The sequence below is a fragment of the Kogia breviceps genome, chromosome 8 (genome assembly GCF_026419965.1).
Source record: "Kogia breviceps isolate mKogBre1 chromosome 8, mKogBre1 haplotype 1, whole genome shotgun sequence".
NCBI lineage: Eukaryota > Metazoa > Chordata > Mammalia > Artiodactyla > Physeteridae > Kogia > Kogia breviceps.
The window spans coordinates 68889101-68910831 of record NC_081317.1 but is presented as its reverse complement, the minus strand read 5'-3'; the positions used below and the strand labels follow the sequence as shown (position 1 = coordinate 68910831).

Below are 21731 nucleotides of genomic sequence, written 5' to 3'. Positions count from 1 at the left end.
TATAATTTTAATTATATGGGAAAATAAAATATGCAGTATTTATAGTTAAATAGGAAGAAATTGATCTATGAGAGGGAAAAGATAAACTGCATGAGTAATGTTTCACTGCAGCATATCTTTCCTGTTAAGTAATATGCAAATGATCAGAAACTGAGGTGAGTCTATGTCTTAGTTTTACTCTCAGCCCCCAAAGGCTTCCCAAGTCTTTGTGGACAACAGAAACAAGTTCAAGAGAGGAAGAAAGACTATGCCATCTTTTCTTAGCTGGCTAACCTAGGCCAAATCCAATTCAACTCTGACAGGGATAAAGAGAGTCACGAAAGACTGGGAGTAGGAAATTCAACAGAGAAGAAGAATCAGAGACCTGAAAATAGGAAGCAGCCCAATCTCCTGAGATTTCTCTGAAGAGACTCAGCACAGAGACTGGGTTTACCTCAGGTTTACCCAAGTATTGGCCAAACCCGTGTACTTAAAGGTTCAGTAAGATGAGCTTCTGGAAAGGAAAAATTATTCATTACTATTCTCTCTCTTCAACACTGCCTGACATTAGCAAACCAGATAAAGACCAAAACTGTCAAAATAAGCCAAGAAAGGGAAACACCCTTTAGCAAGACTTTTATTTTCAAGTACACTGCCATGCTTCTCTGGCTTTTCCATTACTGTGTAACAAACCAGCACAAAACTTATTGCTCAAAAAAACAAAAACAGAAACAAAAACTATTTTTTTTGCTCATAATTCTGCAACCTGGGCTGGGCTCACTAGCTCTTCTGCTCATCTTGCTGGTGGTCACTCACACAATTGCTTTCAGCTGGCAGGTAGGAACTGGGCTCAGCTAGAATCCTAGGATTAGGGTGACTGGGCTTCTGTCTCCATGTAACCTCAGAGCCTCTCTCTCTCTCTGCCACCCCTCTCCCTCTCTCTCTCTCTCCCTCTCTTCCTCTCTCCATGTGGCCTCATTTCCACATGGTCTCTCTAGGAAGGTAGCCAGATTTCTGACATAATGGTTCAGGTCTCCCAGAAACATAAAAGCAAAAGCTACCTGGCTTTCTTAAGGCTTATGCCCAGACTTCAGACAGCTCTAATTCTGTTGCATTCTGTTTGTTATAATAAGCTACAAGCCCAGTCCAGATTGAAAGGAAAGAGACTTCACAAGCATGTGAATACCCAGAGATGTGGTTCACTGTAACCACCATCAACATAACAGACTACTAAAACATTAAAGCCAATGTTCAGATGGCTGGAATGGGAGCAAACACAAGAAACTATAAAATGGCTGAAGTTAAATGAAGACTCGTCAATTATAATCAAATTCTATTCTCTGTTCTTTCCCATACTGAAGGTCATTCTAGGTTCAGTGAGAATCTTAATTATAGGTGGAAGGAAATGAACCTGATTAACCACTTATAAGCCATATGACCTTGGACAAGTCTGTCATTCTCTACAAGCCTCAGCTCCTCAATTGCAAAATGGAAAATTATACAGGCCCTGCTTTTCTTACTGGAAGACTGTACAGAGAAAATAAAACAAGAAATGAGAAAGAGCTCTGAAAACGAAACTGCTATACAAATATAAGGAAGTAATATTTATCTGATAGGATCCTAAGTATAGTCAGTCTAGCTAGGCTCCATTCTTTCTATTAATAAAATTATAATAATCATAGTTAATTACCTCATATGCTAAATTACTACCACAGCAATGGTATTATATATAGTAATGGGCTAAAATTATGTATTGTTACTATAAAGAATAAAAACAATAATACTAATGATTTATTGTTGCCTAATTATATGTCAGGTGCTGCTAAATACTTCAACTAAACTATAACTAACCCTTACAATAACTCAACAAAGTAGTTATTATCCCTCTTTTACAAATAAATAAACTGAGTCAAGAAATTGACTACTTAGAGTAACTTGCCAACAGTCACACAGCTAATAAGTGGAAAATCCATTTTGAATGTTTAATGTATAATAGGTGCTTGATAAGTATTTCTCATCTAAATTAAAGAAAAATAAACAAAGCCAGGACTATCTGGCTTTAAAGTAACTACAACTAACTACATCAAAATATCTCTCTCACAATTCTTTTTTTATATGCAGCTGAAACTGGAATTACAGCAAACATATCTAATTAACATGAGCAATTCATCACCTTCCTCATCTGCAAAATGGTTTCCAATCAGAAAGTATCTACATTCTTTAAAATATCTAATCTTTAATCCATCTACTGAATCATGAGTTATAATGGTCTTATTATAATGTAAGAATACCAATTGAAAAAAAAGGTATACATTTACATAGTAAAATATTTCTAAAACAAAACCAAAAAGAGAAAAATAGCAAATATCTTTAAATGGCAAAATACGTAGAGTATGAATCACAAATAAAAGTTCATATCCTTATATTATGAAGAAATCTCGAAATTTAAAAGAAGGAAGATGGAGGAAGAGAAGACACTACCCAATAGGAAAGTGTGCTAACGATATAAGTGGACAATCAGCAAAAGAAATACAAATGGCTAATATACTTTAAAAATATATGCCATTAGTTATCAAAGAAAAGCAAATATGAGTGAGATTTTTTTCAACTATCAGACTGGCAAAAATACAAAAAAAAAATTACAAAGATTGATCACACCTAGTATCAGAGAGCATGCAAAGAAACAAAACATTAAAGTGTTAGTGTTGGAAGTATGAAATGGCATGACCTGTCTAGACAGCAATTTGGTGGTTGATAAAAACACTGAACATGTACCCAGCCTTCTACCCAGCAATTCTATTCCTAAAAACTCATATAAAGAAAATAATTGGATGGTGTACATACAATAATTAATCATAAACCCAAAATACAGGATACCACCTAAATGTCTAGCTAGAGAGCTGCTTAAGTAGATATGCCAATAAGAATGCATGAAATGTTATTTACTATCATGAAAAGATATGAGTGTCAAACTTAAAAACCAAATTGTATGACCCAACTTTTAAGAGAAAGTGCATGTATTTTTGTGTTTGTAAGGGAGAGGGAAGAGCATGCTTCTTGGGAAGCACGCCCAAGAATGCCAGAGTGAGCACATACATACTCACTGAGAGAAATTCTGAGAAGATGATAATAATAATCTTGGGGGCAGATGTGTAGTAAGCTTTGAGCAGAATGATAATTTTTTTTTACTCCCTTCTTTGTACCTTTCTGGATTTTCTGAATGTTTTATAGCATATAAATAATTTTTGTAATCATAATACAATAAAGTTATTGTCATTTAAATGTCAACTGTCATAAGCCTAAGGCTCTGTAAACTTCCAAATGTTATTACTTTTAATATAAAATACTGATTAAAATGCAGTTAATATGGACACTGAATGAAAATTTATTTTTATTCCTCTCTCAAATGACAAATTCAAGTCATAAATCCTTCATAGCTGTTTCTATTTACAAATTATTTAAATTTGTAATTTTGTTAAAAATTTCTCTTAAAAAAATAAAAGCAAAGCAGAAATGTTTGTGCTACAATATACTTAGCATAAATGTGCTGTATGTCTTTAAGAAATAATTTGCATATATAAAGTCCTAGAGACTTAGACTCTATAGCTTAAAAAAATATAGCATCATCTTGATATATTAACTTGGGAGATTATTAACTTATGCTCGTTATTTACAGTATAAGGAGAATTCTCAGTTAGCCATTGGTAAGATTATCCACAACTAATCTTGCTTTTCAGTTTAGCCATTGTACTCGGAGTGTAATCAGTTTAGTTATTTGCTTTGTAGCTCTCTCAGCTCTATTTATTTGCATGAAGCCAGTATTCTAGAAAAAAAAATGCTTAAAATCAATTATTCAACTTGGATAGTGCATGGACAAGTGGGCAGCTACTATCCTCAAGGCTGAGTATGAATAACATCAAGATAGACCACTATACCATCCCACCATCCCTTACCTGATAACTTTGGAAACCTTTGGGGTCATTCTGTTGTCACAGTGATTGGGGAGGGGAAGTGGTTCTAATGCCATTTTGGCCCACAGTCGCTAAAACATGCTACAACATAGGATAACCCACCAAGAACTGTCCCATCCACAACAACAAGTGTCCCCTGCTGAGAAAGGGACCATGATTTTCTTGTTCAACATTGTATTTCTAACCTACAACATACAGGCATTAATAATTTGTTGAAAAAAGTCAAAACAACAATTTATAGCACTTAGTGAGATATAGATAATATAAAATAATGAGAACGGACAATGGAGAAACTAGATAGTTTTCTACCTCAACCTGAGACAAGCCTTTGTGGCTGGGCTCCAATATACCTAGGGGAAATCTATGGTCAGACATATCTATACCCAAATATGTAGAAAAGCTTAATAGTCCATACCCACATACAAATTATAAGGAGATTATCTTCCATTACAGATATTTAGGTATATGCCTCCTTATATTAGTAAAGATTAGTAATTATGTCAACTCAGGACATGCATACTGGTGCCAACTAAGCTCAATCTTGCCTTGGCAACTGGGTGGCCAAACATCCTTGTAGTTTAAGAATCTGGGCTCTGGTATAAGACTGCTGGGTTTAAATTTGGCTTTACTATGCATTACCTGAATAATTTACTTAACATCTTAATATATCATTCAAACCTTGGTAATTTACTTTCTTCTAGCATAGTCTTCTCATCTATAAAATGGAATAATGAAACAGATTCACAACCCCCTACTGGAAGCCACTGGTTCAGATATGTCACATGACTCAGAATTTTTTTAATTTTAGAAAGCAATACCATACACAACACTGCAGATGGATCTGGGGCAGCAACCCATAATCATTCACATGAACACTTCTGTAGCTAAATGAATGAATATTCAAAGAGTGGGGTAAAGAAAGACCCTTAAGTACCTCACCTCATTTTGTTCAGGTTTTGCAGCTAAATTAGTTTTACCACAAACTTAGGGAAACTGGCTATTTGCAGAGCCTTTAGAAATTCAGAAATGAAGATAATGTAGGATAGTTGGGGAGTAGGGGGTGGAGCAGGAAGGATAGGGGTGAATAGTAGTCAGAAGGGAACCTAAGACAATTATGCTAATTAAAACAAACTGAGAGTTGACTGACCATAAATTCCGAGAAACTAATGCATCTGTCACACTGAACTTTTAAGTAAATATTTACTTCCTTTCGATAAAAGTGAGTTTTCCAGAAGTTAAAATCTGAAGACATTTATTATTTTCTGCTTCACCTGTGGTTTCCTACTTACAACTCCATATGGCTTTCTTCCTAAGAGTGAGTCTGATATTGAAGCTTTTGCTCAAGGTAGGACCAAAACTGGTGTCTCCTTAATAAAATAAAGCAATTAAATTCTTGATGACCGCTGCGGGACAAAGTGAAATTTGAGAAGTTAAATAGTAAATGCAAGAAGTATGTTGAATCTTATATCCCAAATAACTGAAGTTCAATTTGCCCCTTCATCCCCTCCCTGTTCTGCTGGTTTTCCTGATCCAAACTCCTAAACAAACATTAAGACTTATGGGGGAATGAAGGGAACTACAGGCATACCTTGTTTTATTGTGCTTTGCTTTACTGCACGTGGAGATACTGCGCTTTTTACAAATTGAAGGTTTGCAGCAACCCTGCGTCAAGCAAGTCTGTTGGCACTATTTTTCCAACAGCACGTGCTCACTTTGTGTCTCTGTGTCACATTTTGGTAATTCTTACAATATTTCAAACTTTTTAATTATTATATTGTTATGGTGATCTGCAGTCAGTGATCTTTGGTGTTACTGTTGTAACTGTTTGGGGCATCATGAACCACACCCATACAAGATGGTGAACTTAACTGACAAATTTTGTGTGTGTTCTGGCTGCTCCACCAGCCAGCCATTCTGTCAACTCTCTCTCTCCGTCTCCTCAGGCCTCCCTATTTCTTGAGACACAACAATACTGAAATTAGGCCAATTAATAACCCTACAATGCCCTCTAAGTATTCATGTGAAAGGAAGAGTCACACATCTCTCACTTTAAATCAAAAGCTAGCAAGACTTCCCTGGCGGACCAGTGGTTGAGACTTAGCCTTCCAATGTAAGGGGTGTGGGTTCGATCCCTGGTCGGGGAGCTAAGATCCCACATGCCTCGAGGCCAAAAAACCAAAACATAAAACAGAAGCAACATTGTAACAAATTCAATAAAGACTTTAAAAAAATGGTCCTCATCAAAAAATAAAAGTCATTAAAAAAATAAATAAATCAAAAGCTAGAAATGATTAAGCTTAGTGAGAAAGGAATGTCAAAAGCCAAGACAAGCCGAAAACTAGGCCTCTCACACCAAACAAGAAGCCAAGTGGTAAATACAAAGGAAAAGTTCTTGAAGGAAATTAAAAGTGAACACACAAATTAAAAGGGAACACACAAATGAAAAGTGAAACAGCCTTCATGCTAATATGGAAAAAGTTTTAGTGGTCTGGAGAGAAAATCAAACCAGCTACAACATTCCTTTAAGCCGAAGCCTAATCCAGAATAAGGCCCTAACTCTCTTCAATTCTATGAAAGTTGAGAGGTGAAGAAGCGGCAGAAGAGAAGTTTGAAGCTAGCAGAGGTTGGTTCCTGAGGCCTAAGGAAAGAAGCCATCTCAGTAACATAAAAGTGCAAGGTAAATAAAGCAGCAAGTGCTGATGCGGAAGCTGCATTAGGTTATCCAGAAGATCTAGCTAAGATAATTCAAGAGGGTGGCTACACTAAACAAAAAATTTTCAATGTAGACAAAACAGCCTTATAATGAAAGATGATGCCATCGAGGACTTTCATAGCTAGAGAAGAGAAGTCAATGCCTGACTTCAAAGCTTCAAAGGACAGGCTGACTCTCTTGTCAGGGGCTAATGCAGCTGGTGACTTTGTTGAAGCCAATGCTCATTTACCATTCTGAAAATCCTAGTCCTTAAGAATTATGCTAAATCTCCTCTGCCTGTGCTCTATAAATGGAACAAAGCCTGGTGACAGCACATCTGTTTACAACATGGTTTACTGAATATTTTAAGCCCACTGTGGCGGCCTACTGCTCAGAAAAAAAAGATTCTTTTCGAAATATGACTGCTCATTGATAATGCACCAGCTCACCCAAGACCTCTGATGGAGATATACAACAAGATTAAGGTTGTTTCCATGCCTCCTAACACAACATCCATTGTGCAGCCCATGAATCAAAGAGTAATTTCAACGTTCAAGTTTTATTATTTAAGAAATGTATTTCATAAGGCTATAGCTGCCATAGATAGTGATTCCTCTGATGGATCTAGTCCAAGTCAACTGAAAACCTTCTGGAGAGGAATAACCATCCTAGATGCCATTAAGAACATTCATGATTCATGGGAAGAGGTCAAAATATCAACACTGACAGGAAATTAGAAGAAGTTGATCACAACCCTCATGGATGACTTCGAGGGGTTCAAGATTTCAGTAGAGGAATTAAATGCAGATGTGGCAGAAACAGCAAGAGAACTAGAAGTGATGCCTGAATATGTGGCTGAATTGCTGCAATCTCATGATAAAACTTGAACAGATGAGGAGTTGCTTCTTATGGATTAGCAAAGAAAGTAGTTTCTTGAGATGGAATCTACTCCTGGTGAAGACATTGTGAAAATAGTTGAAATGACAACTAAGGACTTAGAACAGTACATAAACTTAGTTGATAAAGTAATGGCAAGTTTTGAAAGGACTGACTCCAATTTTGAAAGAAGTTCTACTGTGGGTAAAATGCTATCAAACAGCCTTGTATGCTACAGAGAAATCCTTTGTGAAAGGAAGAGTCAATCAATGGTGGTAAACTTGATTGTCTTATTTTAAGAAATGGCCACAGCCACCACAACCTTTAGCAAATACCATCCTGATTAGTAGCAACAATTAACATCGAGGCAAGACCCTCTATGCTCTACCAGCAAAAAGATTATGACTCACTGAAGGCTCAGATAATGGTTAGCATTTTTTAGCAATGAAGTATTTTTTTAAATTAAGGTATGTACGTTATTTTTTTTAGACATAATGCTATTGCATACTTAATAGACTACAGAATAGTGTAAACATAACTTTTATATGCACTGAAAAACCAAAAAATTCGTGTGACTCACTTTACTGCAAGGTTCACTCTACTGTAATGGTCTGGAACTGAACCTGCAGTATCTCCAAGGCATGCCTGTATTATTTATTAAGCACTACTATGTACCAAGCACTGCATTATGTACTTCACATATATCCTTTATTTAGTTTTCACAAGGCTGCAAGGTAACAGTTATTATCCTCATATTACATAAGGATATTGAATTAATCAGTGGGTGAACCATGATTTGACCTCAGGTTTGACTAACTCATAAACGCATTAGCTGTTTGCACTAAACCACATTGCCAAAGGATATAGCTTCATTCTCACATTTTTGACTAATGGCTGCCTTCCTCTGCATTTTTTATCAAGTATTTTAAAATCACACATAATAATATGGAATATATATTATCTCTCAGATTAAGGGCACTTTAGTTCTTTCTATAATCCCAAATTTGCAATGTACTTGTAATTTTTATCTTAATTTATCTCTAAAAAATAAGGATCTCCATAAACTACATATATCATATTTAGTTATAAGAGAATTATATACATATTGCATACATTTCCAAGCAATTAGCAGCTTAATTAGCTAATTAATTAGCTAATTAATTAGCTAATTTCCAGCAATTAGCAGCTTCAGCTAAAAGAACCTTCAGCTTGGTAGAGACTTCAAGGATAAAACATATATTTAGTTGAACAGATAACTATTCCAGCCTTAAAAATCTTTATAGAGTATGACATCCCAAATATCCCTCTATTGACACTCATTTTTAGGGAATATCTTCTTTATGACAAATTAAAATCGTCCTTCCTATAATTCAAGCTTATTCTACTTAGGTCTGTCTTTCAAGGAGATAACTTAAGGATCTAACATACCTGTCATTTTGTTGCTTTATTGATTTTTAGCTGAAATTCTGTAATAAAAAATAAAGAGAAATACAAGTAAATTTGAAAACAGATTCCCCCCAAGCTTCTTGAATCCTTCCTCACTTCTCCCAATATCCATTTTTGCTGCCCTTTTCAGTGTCTCTCTAATTGTTCCACGTTCAGAATGAACTGTGGAGAAAAGTCAAACATTACTAGTTTAGAGTGTTTAGTTTAGCACTCTAAACTAAGAGCTCAATGGCTAAGTTTAAGAAAAGTAATACTCCAGAAAAAAGAATGAAGTTTTGCCATTTGCAACAGCAGGGGTGGACTTGGAGGGCATTATGCTAAGTGATGTCAGTCAGACAGAGAAAGACAAATACTGTATGATGTCACTCTATGTGGAATCTAAAATATACAACTAGTGACTATAACAAAAAGGAAACAGACTCACACATACAGAGAACAAACTAGTGGTTACCAGTGGGGAGAGGGAAGGGGAGAGACAAAATGGGGTAAGGGTGTTAAAAGGTACAAACTATTATGTATAAAATAAATAAGCTACAAGGATATATTGTACAACATAGGGCATACAGCCAATATTTTATAATAACTATAAATGGAGTATAAGCTTTAAAAATTGTGAATCATGTACACCTGTTACTTATATAATATTGTACAACTATATCTCAATAAAAAATTTTAATAAAAAGTACAAGACTGTTGACACATTAAATGTGTACAATGCTATGATTTGAGTCTAACAATTGTTCTTTTTTTTTAAGCATCTTTATTGGAGTAAAATTGCTTTACAATGGTTTGTTAGTTTCTGTTTTTATAACCAAGTGAATCAGCTATACATATACATATATCCCCATATCCTCTCCCTCTTGCATCTCCCTCCCACCCCTCTAGGTGGTCACAAAGCACCAAGCTGATCTCCCTGTGCTATGCAGCTGCTTCCCACTAGCTATCTGTTTTACATTTGGTAGTGTATATATGTCCATGCCACTCTCTCACTTCATCCCAGCTTACCCTTCCCCCTCCCCGGGTCCTCAAGTCCATTCTCTACATCTGTGTCTTTATTCTTGGCCTGTCCCTAGGTTCTTCAGAACATTTTTTTTTTTTTTTTTTTTAGATTCCATATATATGTGTTAGTATATGGTATTTGTTTTTCTCCTTCTGACTTACTTCATTCTGTATGACAGACTCTAGGTCCATCCACCTCACTACAAATAACTCAATTTCATTTCTTTTTATGGCTCAGTAATATTCCATTGTATATATGCGCCACATCTTCTTTATCCATTCATCTGTGGATGGACACTTAGGTTGCTTCCATAACAATTACTCTTATCTTGAATTTGTGTGATAAGCTTTTAACCATTATTAAATTTCATGATGTTTTTGTTGACCACTGATGGAATTTATTTTCTATTTGCAGATATGTAATTTCATAAATTGTTACAATACAATAAGGCTTAAATGCATACTTGGGTAAGGTGAAAACATATTTTGGAATCCATTATTATCAAAGACTCTAGAATTCTATAATATGATGAAGGAACCATTCTGTGACACTATTAGCATTACTCATAAATGCTACTATAATCTAGAATTTTCAAGACTCTATACATAGATAGTAGCTTATAAAAATTACTTTTAAGAACAAATATGCTTAACTACCAGCCTTGGGATTATTAAGTACAAGCAATATTTTAAATTGTATAAAAATGGTGATGCTTATTAATGTCACTTTATGACCAAGATATAACATGTTTAATATGAACAGTTTCTATTTTAATTTTTACAAAAACTATATTACTATTTTAAAACCAATTGTCATTGGCCCTGGTAAAAAGCTAGTAACTTGTGTATCCTGCATACTGTGTTCTGTACATATTCAGTAAGTACTTAGTTGACAAGGAACAGAAGTATGGAAAATGCCAACAGTCTAATTCTTATTTCTAGATCCACAATGCCAGTAGGACAAGAGGTATACAGCCTTGTCACTTATAGGGATATAGTTTGCTTCTCTTTAGTCCTTGCACAAAGAAAAACTGTACAGAGCAGTGGCTCTAAAAGCTTACTTCTAATGAAATACTACTCAGAGCCTCAAAAGAAAAAGAGACAAAAATGGACCTGCTCTGCAGCCACCAACATTCCCCAAGGCGGCTCCTGAAGAACTTCTTTGATTGGAAAATACAATTTGAAAATTACTAATATAGTGGACAGGAACACTGGATTAAGAGTCACAAGATCTGGGAGCACGTGCTAGATCTTCCAACTCCTTGCTGTTCAACAGTTTTCAAAGGTGTTTCTTAACCTCTCTTGGACTTGGCTTTCGCATCCATTATATGGTCCCATATAACTGGTCAGGAGGAAAGTTAGATAAGATGCTGTACATACAAAAGAACCTTATAAAGTGTGATCTACGATGTAAATATAAAGTATATTATAATTAACGGCCCATATGCCATGCAATAAGTAAAAACACTTTTCCCTCCCTACCCCTCCCCTTCCCAAGACAACTTACTTATTTCACATATAACAAAGGAGTTTAAGGCTATCAAAATGAAAGCCCAAAAGTCAGATTAAAAGGAAAAAGTGGGAAGGGCAGCACATATAGACTTGTTTTCTATGGCTTTTCAGGATAATTCAAGTTAAGTTCATCTCCTACAACTTACCCCAAAGAAGGACTACACCAAAATATCCACTGGCTTTTTATTTTAAATTTCCACTAACTTATTTTTAATAAACATTATTTGCAAGCATTTTTAATCGAAGTACACTATGGACACTCTTTTCTCTAGGCCCACATGAGCTTTCACAATTATTGGGTATGATATCGATGCCCATACCAGATGTCCTCAATGATGAAAAATGAATAATAAGGAAAAAGAATATCATTCATTTGTTAGATACAGACAACTCAAATGATTTAATAAATATGATAAAGCTGCAAAACTTCCTAGGAAAACTATTTGAAAGAGTTGGCACTGAGTCTCTTTAAATATACTATCAATGATAAAGATTATAGCTCTTTAATTATAACGCCTATACATAAATGCATAGTTTTTATTATAAATCATGTTACAAAGGTCTTAGACACAAAGCTATTTACTTTATCTTTCCTGCAACCTTATATCCATAAAAAATTTTGAAAAGTGGTTAGGGGAATTTTTGGTGCACCCTTTGGTGGACTTTTATAAAACCACAGGTTTGAAATGGAGGAAATAGCTCCAGCTTATTTCTCTTGAGTCTTGGTTAAGTCTCTTAACCAGCAAATTGTATGGTTATCGTCCCACAGAAGCTATAGACTGAAGAAATGTTAAAAGAGCAATGTTTTACCATCTTGAATGGGCTGCATTTCAGTTGCATTCCAACTGTGGGAAGGTAAGAAAGTAATTCAATTCGGGTACAAGCATAATCTCAAAGATCAATGACGATGAACAGCTTAACATGTACTCAGACTCTATGCCTATCCCTCTGATGCCTCTCCCACTACCACCTCTGCACTTTTCACCTTTCTGAATGCCAATGGAAAGCCTCTTTAAAGTACTGCTGTAGTGGAAGCAGAAGTTCACACACCAAACTGCTGCACCTTCTTACATAACCAACCCATTACTGAGTACGGGAATTATGACATCAGCAGTATGCTAGCCAATTACTCTACTAAATAGTACCCACTGATTCTCACACTCCCATGTCATTGGCTGAATTTCATAAGGATAGCTGCTATATTTTATTATCTTTAATTTGAACTAATTCTGATACAGGCTTGATGCTTGGTAATCTATGAAACAACTATGGATATGAATGTGGCATATGCACTTAGCTGAGTGCCATTTTAGAATGCCAAAGTCAGGCATATGCAGGATGACACAAGAGTACCAACGGGACAGCAAAAGATTAACATATGAGGTTCATATTTGTTTTCATTAGACCACCCTGAGAAGTGCCTAGAAATTTCACATTATAGGAGCCTCAATGCCCTTTCACACTATTTCCTGTGCTAGCTGCTAGTACTTTTCAATGCAACATGCCTTTAATCCTACTTCGGGTGGGCTGGGGAGGTGGAGAGGAAGGAGGCGCTCTCTTGAGGTTTTTATAGCCCCACAGAGAGCTAATAAGCTATCTGAAGCATTTAAAAATATTAACTGCAACCGTATAATGGGAAGAACAGCTCCAATACTGTTTTGTCTTTAACATATACAAGTAGTAAAAGAAAAGTTCCTTACCATATAAGCTATTGTCAATCATCAAGAAAGGAAAAACCTATCTCAAAATCTCACAGTTTAAAAAGTTATTGAAAAAATTCAGACATGAGACCCCATATTTGACATATTAAAATACTCTATGTTTTGTGTACATTTAGTTCATAATTTATAGAGAACATGGATCAATTACCTCATATTCTTTCCATGAGCCAAACTCAATGTATTCTCTACCATAAAATGCCAGAATGACCAAGTGGCCTAAAATGTTAAAAGCAAGAAGAATTAGGTTAACATTAAAAATGAATTCTTTGATATCTAGAAGATACATGATTATTTTAAATTATTGAATTTGTGTATAAATACTAATTACCATACAAATGAATTATTTTTAAAGTATTTCTTTGCATAACTATATTTTGTTAAGTTTCCTATTTAGCCAAAAATATAACAAAAATGTTATATTGATTTTACAGAAAAGGAGAGAGAACTTTTACTTTTCAAAGAATTAGAATTCAAGTAAGCATATTAATATAACAATCACGAAAAATTTAAGTGAGGGAAAATAATGAAGAGCAGAATTCTTTGAAAAAAACCTATGCTTTTAAATTGTGAAGATGAGAGACCAGCCAGTTCTGAGAACAGCCTTATATAGAGAAGCAAAAGTGAGAATGGATTATCAGCTGACATACCTTTGCTCATTCCTTAAAAATAATTAAATAAGATTTCTTAAAAATAAACAAGCAGAAACAACATACAAACAGGTCACAAACCAGAGAAAATTAATAAGACATACATGATTATTCAGTTTTATAGAAATTTTAAAAAGAAATCTTTGGTTCAGAGACGAATGGGCAAGGTTATTTTAAAACTAATGATTTTTACTGGCTAATAAATTAAATTTCGGGTAACACTTATATATAAAAATGTAAGTATATTGTTTATATAGGTTCATACCGTTTTTGCCCTGAATTTGGCCCATGACGTCAGAGATAAATTTAGTACAAACTATTTTGATCATTTAGTCAACTGTAAACAGCATCATAGTTGCCTGGCATGATTTAGTTTTGTTTGTTTGTTTTTCTTTAAATGTAAAGGTGACATTAAGTGACAGTTGCCATAAATTTTTATGTCGGTCCATTAAACTCAGAAAAATAACAAAGCAAACAGGCACAGCTGAGTATATATGAACAGGGAACAGTCTAAATACACATTTTCGGGGTTACTTGAACATGACAAGACAAGGATCACTAAAGTAATCACAGGTGTTTGCTGTGTATTTAGGCGATTACAAGTCAGATACAGCAAAAATGCAATAATCTACACTAATTAACACACCAGAGTTCTCAGAAAGAACTCGGCAATTTTAACCCTATTATCAGATTTTCCTTTTACCTTATTATCATTATGACATATATTTTCTGACATGAGGTATTACTGTACATATTTATTATAAATTGACTAAATACTCCATAACAACTTTGAGCAAAATGACTATGAGTTATACATACCCATAATCAGATGTTTCTAAGATAATTCTACCAAGTCCTTTAGCTTGGATTCTTTTCTCCAACCACCCTCACCTGTACTTAACTTGAGTGAATATCAAGTAAGAAAATTCAAGCTAATCTACAGTTATCTGTGTCATCTACTCCTCTCCAAACAGGTTACAAGTAAAATATCCTCTTTGAAGACATCTTTCACCACCTCATTCTGAAACTAACACAATTGCTCGGGATCTCTTCACGTCTTGAATTATTACAAGTTTCTCAGACTCCACATCAGATCACTAATAATACAAATTGTCTTTGCTATTAATCACTTTAACTTTAAGATCAAATTCATTTCTTGAAGCCTGTTCTCATATAATATTATTCAATTACTTATTTAAAAAAGAATTGCAACCATGTTAGGTGCCACACATACAAATATTAAATATACATGGTCCACACACACAAGTAGCTCACTCACTACCATGCCAATCACAGCAAGATGCTCCCTCCCTCAAAACTCTACACTGGCCCCACAAGAACTTATTTTCTTGTTTCTTTCTATATTCTACAATGACTTTCTTCTCATCTCTGGCACAAATAATCCAAGTATCTTCATCTTGCCCTTCAACATTTATTGACTCACTACTATGTGCTTGGCAATATGCTAGAAGTTGATTAGGTATTCAATGCCAAGCAAAACACAGTTTTTTGTATTCAGGTCCCACCTCATCTGCTCCCACATACTATGCTAACTCTCTCAGTGGCTTTATAATTCTCCTGGTATTCATTTTTTTCATGCTCATTTTCTCATACTCCACAACTAACAGTTAACAAATCCTGCTGATTTGTCACCCATGTCAGATGATCCCTTCCAGCACCATCCTGAGACCCAGGCAAAAAGAGTCACTACCCTGGGCCTTACACTTTAGAGAACCCACTTTGGTCCCCTGGCCAGGTACTTCTTCTTGAAGTGAGAAGTCTGCAGAGTCCAGGGCATGCTCTCTGACTCCTCAGCACTCTACCAGAGCAGATTCCCAGGATCCCAAATTTACATACAGAGCCCTGAAGTATGTCCCCAGGGCAGACAGGGATGCAGGCAAACCCACCTCTAGGCCCAAGGGGCAATCAAGAGATAGCTTGCAAGGAGTGAGGCAAGGTTGCCTGGGGAATAGGCATGTGGACATGCTATGGCAAAGAACCTAGGATATGGGCAAAAGGAGGTAGACTACAGGAGAAGAACAAGGTGACAGAAGGCCAATTCTCCTTTGGCCACTATATTCTAGAACAGAACTCCTAAAAAAATCTGTAAATTCTAAATGATCATTCACCTCATTACAAAGCTGTATCAGTCAAATTAGGAGGTAGAGCACATTTTATTTAACAGTTAACTGATTTGCAGCATTTAAATATTCAGAAATATAATGAGTGAACTTTCATTTGTACTCTTGCACCCATTAGTGTTAAGGATGGGCCTGGTTTCTACATTCTATTTCTACTTATGGTTCACCAGTTTCAATCTTCATTATAGCCCATCAAATATTATTATAAAAGTAGTGGCAGTAGAAGTAGTAGTAGCAAAAGTAGCATTAATAATACCTCTCACTGAAGGTTCTAGCATAGTGCCAGGCACCTAACCTTTACTAAACTCTTTCATGCCTTTGTGTTACTTACAACCCAACTAGCTAGTTATCTTCATCTTATCCATGAGCTGAAAATAACAGAGTGGCAGAAGAAGGATCTTAACCAAAGTCTTTCCAAGTTAGTAGCCCAGGTTCTTCACCCTATCCTTCCTTTCTGATGATTAAAACAGGTTTACCTGGCTTCAGACCACTACCTGCTAATCTACACAGATCTGCCAGATTAATCTCCGTAAAAGACCTCTTTCACCTTAACATCTGATCCAGTTTTTAAAATATACACTACTGTTTATGCTCTATCCAGTTAAGTTCCAAATTCTTAGCCTGATTTTTCTTTCAACCCCATCTGCTTCATTATTTCCTAAAAAAACTCTTCAAATTCTTCACAGCAAAATCATACCTTGCCTCTACCTCCCACATGCTTAACCCCTTTTCCACATCCCTCAGCCAATACACCTACCTAAAAACTTTTAAGATCCATCTCATGCTTTACCTCCTCCCTAAAGACTTCTCTAACTACTCAAGCCCAGAATCTTTTCTCATCCCCAATTTTCTATATTCACATAATACTGAGAGTCTCTGATCACTCAACAAGTAAGTAAGCTATGAACTTAGCAGGGTGTCAACCACAAAGGATATGACATATGACATACCTTATGATTTCACATCACTTTATGGAGTTCCTCTTGTTGGAAGACACCATAGGGGAAACTGGTAAAGTGGCTCTAAAGACAAAGCACCTGGCTGATAATCCACCTTGCTTATATATTAGCACAGACTTTGCTGTTGAACTTGTACAGTAAAGTAACTACCAGCAGTTCATTTATGATTAGCAGACTTTTTGGTTCCTGAGCCCATTTCAATCTTAAATTTTTTGAGAACACCAAAGAACTTTTGTTTATGTGTATTGTATCTAGTTGTGCAATGGCATATATTCAACAGCCAGCTTTCCCTCCTTTACCCTCAAAAATGCCAAAATTGTAGTTTCAACTCATTTCCATGATGTAAATACTTCCAATGTGGCTAGTTTCAAGCTAGCAATGTGACATCTGAATAAAAAGAAGAGATTAACAACACTGGCTCTCTCGAGCTGGTAAGAACAGGCTTCAGTAGGTCACTACTTATATCTATCCATTTACCATATTAGAAAAAAAAATGGAAGGAGAAAGTCCAAGATGGTGGCATAGAAAGATCCTAAACTCACCTCCCATGGAAAAACCAATGCTACAGCTACATATATGAAAAAGACCTAAAAATTAGCCAAACAACTTCTGCACGGCAAACAGTAAAAAGGCCACATCAAGACAGATAGCAGAGGCAGTCTCACCAAAAACCTCATCACAGTGTGGCAACCCACAACTGGGAGGGATCTCACAAATTCAGAGCTTCTCCCCGAAGAGCTAAGGGTTCATGCCCTGTATTAGGCACCCCAACCCTTAGGACCTGCAACAAAGAGACAAGCCTTCAAAACATCTGGCTTTGAAAACAATGAAGCTCACATCCAGGAGACCCGTAGGGCTGCAGGGAGCTGAGATACTTCTCTTAAAGGGCTTGAGTGCAGATTCACTCACCCTGGACACCGGCACAAAAACAGCAGTATGAAAATGCCTAGACTACATGTGAAGAAGATTCATTTGCTAGTCTTAAAGCATCCACCAGAGGGACAGAGGCCTGTTGGAACTCTCTAGGGGGGCGGAGGAGCTGCTTAGTTTTCTGCTTTCCCTCTACCGTGATAATGCTAGCAGGTATGCCCTGACTGTGTTCTCCTGCGGCCCTGCAAAAGCTGGTGGGCATACCCTAGCCCTGAGCTCTCCTGCTGCCTCAATAAAGCTGGCAGGCATGGGCAGTATCCACAGGGGACACTCCTTGATCACCTATCTGGCTCTGGTGGCCAAGGGGCTTGCATTCTTGGGTCCCACAGGACTGTAACAAGGAAAGACAGCTGTGGCAGGCTACCATCCCCAAGGCACCAAGAGACAGCAGACTGAAACATACCCCAGATCTTTCAGTGAAAAAGGACAATTTACTTGTCCTATAATTTTATCTTGAGGGGAAGAATTGAGGCTTGCTACACAGGGCTAGAGATGACAAAACTGCTCTCAGGGAACATAGGCTGGGAAACACCATGTTTGTATTGTCCCTTGGCCATGCTACAGCTCTCTACTACCTCGCAGAAAACAGCTTATACACATAACTGAAGCTCAAATTTTTGCAACTTTTGCCCAAAAGTCACCTCCAGGTCTCCAGCAGGGTTTATGATTGCAGTCCCACAGGACTGTATCTATTTGCATCCTTTAAAAGCTGTCTGACGGTCTGGCTTCCCATCAGTCTGAAGCAAGGTACTGACTGAGATACTTCCCTTTGGAACACTGATAGATAATGGGTACACCATCAACAACTGGGAACTATCAGAAATAAATCAGGCTGCTTGGACAATCACAAAGGTTCAACAGACAACTAAGACCTAGGGTGAGGTTGAAAGACATGGTTCCTCTCCTAACACAATGCCACTCCTTCAAGACTGGGAAGGTAGCTGTTTCACCTAATATACAGAAACAAACACAGAGTCGAGCATAATGAGGACAAAGAGGAACATGTTCAAAAGGAAAGAACAAAATAAAACCTCAAAAAAAAACAAACCTTAATGAAACGGAGATAAGTAATTTGCTTGATAAAGAGTAAAAGATAATGGTCATAAAGATGTCCACTGAACTTGGGAGAAGAATGCATAAACACATTGAGAACTTCAACAGAGATGGAAAATATAAGAAAATACCTAACAGAAGTCAAAGAGCTGAAGAATAGGATAACTGAACTGAAAAATATACTAGAGGGGTTCAAACAGACTAGATGAAGCAAGGAAAAAATGAGTGATCTAGAAGAAAGAGCAGTGGAACTCACAGAGAACAACAAAAAGGAAAAAGAATTTCAAAAAGTGAAAATAGCTTACAGGACCAATGGGACATCAGACAGACTACCATTTGCGTTATAGGGATCCCAGAAGGAGAAGAGAGAAAGAGGCAGAAAACTTATATCAAAAAAAAAAAAGTTGAAAACTTCCTTAACCTGGAGAAGGAATCAGAAATCCAGGTCCAAGAAGCCTAGAGTTCCAAAAAAGTTGAACCCAAAAAGATCCAAACCAAGATACATTACAATTAAAATGTCAAAAGTTAAAGAGAAAATCTTAAACGCAGCAAGAGAAAAACAACTTGTTATGTACAAGGGAACCTGCATTAGACTACCAGCACATTTTCAGCAGAAATTCTGCAGACCAGGAGTAGCACAATATATTTAAAGTGCTGAAAGAAAAATACTTCCAACCAAGAATACTCTGTGTGGCAAGATTACCATTCAGAATTGAAGAAGAAATGTTTTCCAGACAAGCGAAAGCTAAAGGAGTTTATCACCACTAAACCAGCCTTCCAAGGAATGTTAAACAGACTGAAAAAAGGAGCATTAATTAGTAACAACAACTACAACAAAAACATATGAAAGTATAAATCTCACTGGTAAAGGTAAATCTATTATAAAGGTAGTATATTAATCACTTATAAAGCTAATATGAAGATTAAAAGACAAAAATAAAAATAAAGATAACTATAATAACCTGGTAAGAGGAACACAAAATAAAAAGATGTAAAATGTGCCATCAAAAACATAAAATGTGGGGGAGAGGGTAAAAAATGTAGTTTTAAAATGCATTCAAACTTAAAATTGTTATGAACTTAAAATAGAATGTTATTTACATAGGCTGTTATTTGTGAGCCTCATAGTAGTCACAAAGCAAAAGCCTATGGTAGATACCAAAAAATAATGAGAAAGGAATCTAAACAAAACACTAAAGAAAGTCATCAAACCTCAAGAGAGAAGAAAGCAAGAGAAAAATAAAGGAACAGAGAAGAACTACAAAACAGCTATAAAATAATTAACAGGAAGGCAGTAAGTACATACTTATTAATAACTATTTAAAATGTAAATAAACTAAATGCTCCAGTCAAAAGACATAGAGTGGCTGAATAGATATATAAACAAGACCCATCTATCTGCTGCCTACAAGAGACTCACTTCAGATATAAGGACACACACAAAGAAAGTGAAGGGATGGAAAAGATATTCCATGCAAATGGAAATCAAAAGAAAGCTGGGACACCTATACTTACACCAGAAAAAAACAGATTTTAAAACAGCTACTACAATTAAAGAAGGGCATTGGATAAAGGGGTCAATCCAAAGAGAAGACATAATATTTGTAAATATATATGTGCCCAACATAAGAGCACCAAAATACAATACGAATATTAACAGACCTAAAGGGTGAAAGTGATGGAAATACAATAATAGTGCAGAACCCTCATAACCCACTTACATAAATGAATACTTCATCCACACAGAAAATCAATAAACATTAGAGGAAGAAAACTGGAAAAATCATAAATATGTGAAGATTAAACACCATGATACTAAACAACCAATGGGTCAATGAAGAAATCAAGAGAGAAATCAAAAAATACCTTGAGACATTTGTATATTTTGGAGACTAATCCTTTATTGTTTCTTTTGCAAATATTTTCTCCCACTCTCAGGGTTGTCTTTTTGTTTTGTTCATGGTTTCCTTTGCTGTGCAAAAGCTTTAAACTTTAATTAAGTCCCATTTGTTTGTTTTTAAAACAATCCAATTAAAAAATGGGCAGAAGACCTAAATAGACATTTCGCCAAGGAAGACATACAGATGGCTAAGAGGCACATGAAAAGATGCTCAACATCACTAATAATTAGAGAAATGCAAATCAAAACTACAATGAGGTATCACCTCACACCAGTCAGAATGGCCATTATCAAAAAATCTAGAAACAATAAACACTGGAAAGGGTGTGGGGAAAAGGGAACCCTCCTGCACTGTTGGTGGGAATGTAAATTGATACAGACACTATGGAAAACAGTATGGAGGTTCCTTAAAAAACTAAAAATAGAACTATCATATGACCCAGCAACCCCACTACTGGACATATACCCTGAGAAATCCATAATTCAAAAAGAGACATGTATCACAATGTTCATTGAAGCACTATTTACAATAGCCAGGACATGGAACCAACCTAAATGTCCATCAACAGATGAATGGATAAAGAAGATGTGGCACATATATACAATGGAATATTACTCAGCCATAAAAAGAAACAAAATTGAGTTATTTGTAGTGAGGTGGATGGACCTAGAGTTTGTCATACAGAGCGAAGTATGTCAGAAAGAGAAAAACAAATACCGTATGCTAATGCATATATATGGAATCTGAAAAAAAAATGGTACTGATGAACCTAGTTGCAGGGCAGGAATAAAGATGTAGATATAGAGAATGGATTTGAAGACATGGGGTGGGAAGGGGAAGCTGGGGCAAAGTGAGAGTATCATCGACATATATACACTACCGAATGTAAAATAGTTAGCTAGTG

General features: G+C 36.0%; 1 protein-coding gene across 6 annotated transcripts in view; it reads right to left on the bottom strand.

Annotated features, from left to right (window-relative positions):
• Positions 1-21731, bottom strand: part of RFX3 (regulatory factor X3) — a 294590-nt gene that overhangs the window by 239621 nt on the left and 33238 nt on the right. Inside the window, exons 2-3 of one of the 6 annotated variants that reach the window (XM_067040150.1) lie at positions 13345-13412; positions 8947-8984 (exon numbers count right to left, since the gene is read on the bottom strand). The exons of 4 other annotated variants lie outside the window; for them this stretch is intronic. The gene's annotated coding sequence lies outside the window, so the exon portion shown is untranslated. The remainder of the gene's footprint in view (positions 1-8946; positions 8985-13344; positions 13413-21731) is intronic. One more of the 6 variants, XM_059071886.2, reaches the window with a different exon arrangement.